The sequence below is a fragment of the Capsicum annuum genome, unplaced genomic scaffold, assembly GCF_002878395.1.
Source record: "Capsicum annuum cultivar UCD-10X-F1 unplaced genomic scaffold, UCD10Xv1.1 ctg12043, whole genome shotgun sequence".
Classification (NCBI taxonomy): Eukaryota; Viridiplantae; Streptophyta; class Magnoliopsida; order Solanales; family Solanaceae; genus Capsicum; species Capsicum annuum.
Window position 1 is genome coordinate 1 of NW_025817176.1, and position 1,470 is coordinate 1,470.

Below are 1,470 nucleotides of genomic sequence, written 5' to 3' on the forward strand. Positions count from 1 at the left end.
TTTTTTTTTAACAATAATACGTTGTGAGAGAGCTTCATTCAATTTGTCTCGTCTTGGTGATTTATGTTTTGGTTTCCGTTATATTTCAGGGTAAACAGGAAATCAAGAAACCTAAATATGTGCAAATTTTCGTTGAATCTTATTCACATTTGACTGGACTGGAGGATCAAGTTAAGTCTCTTGAGGAACAAGTGAGTGACTTAGAGGATGAAGTCAAGGATTTGAATGAAGTCTTTTGTTACTGAATTCTTTTATTCACATCTCTCTGTACAGGTTGGGAGAAGGCTGAGTCAGAAGCCGCGAAACTGAAAAATCACCTGGAATCCGTTACTCTTTTGAAGCTTACTGCTGAAGACAGGGCATCAAATCTTGATGGTGCACTGAAATTACATCTGGATGGTGCACTGAAGGAGTGCATGCGGCAGGTACGAAATTTGAAAGAAGAACATGAGCAGGAGCTGCATGATGTGATTCAGAATAAAACCAAGCAGTTTGACAAAATGAAGCTTGAAATTGAAGCAAAATTAGCTAACGTGGACCAACACTTACTCAGGTCTGCAGTGAAAAATTCTGCACTCTCAAGGTCTTTGCAGGAGCGTTCTAGCATGGTGATACAACTCAGTGAAGAAAAAGCCCAAGCTGAAGCAGAAATTGAGATGTTGAAGAGCAATATCGAGTCATGTGAAAGGGAAATAAATTCTCTGAAATATGAACACCAAATTAACTCAAAGGAACTAGAAATTCGCATTGAGGAGAAAAATATGAGCGTACGGTCTATAGAAGTTGCAAACAAGCAACACCTAGAGGGAGTGAAGAAAGTTGCAAAATTGGAAGCAGAGTGTCGAAGATTACGTGGTCTTGTGCGGAAGAAGTTGCCTGGGCCTACAGCCTTGGCCCAGATGAAGCTTGAGGTTGAGGGTTTGGGTAGAGATTATGGCGACAGCCGTGTAAAGAAATCCCAAGGAGGAAGGCCTAGTTTGCCAGATTTTTCATTGGATAGTGTGCAAAAGTTCCATAAAGAGAATAAGCAACTTACAGAACGCCTTTTGGTAATGGAGGAGGAAACAAAGATGTTGAAAGAAGCTTTGGCACACCGGAATAGTGAATTACAGACATCCAGCAATATTTGTGCAAAGACGGCCAGCAAGCCTCAAAATTTGGAGGCACAGCTGCAAGCAAATGCTGAACAGAAGAGCCGACAAAAGTCCACCATTCGGCGAAAGCATTCTGAGGGTTCATTTACGCATGAAACAAATCACCTTCCTAGATTGGCTTCCATGTCCGAGGATGGAAATGACGATAATGTTAGTTGCTCTAGCTCTTGGACGACAGCATTAATGTCTGAACTCTCCCATGTCAAGAAGGAGAAGAACTTTGACATTTTTAGTCACCTGGATCTCATGGATGACTTTTTGGAGATGGAGAAATTGGCTTATCAGTCAAGTGACACAAATGGAACAGTTTTGATTC

General features: G+C 41.2%; 1 pseudogene; it reads left to right on the top strand.

Moving 5' to 3' along the window:
• Positions 1-17: 17 nt before the first annotated feature.
• LOC124890108 lies at positions 18-1,466 on the top strand (annotated as a pseudogene).
• The last annotated feature ends 4 nt before the right edge of the window (positions 1,467-1,470 follow it).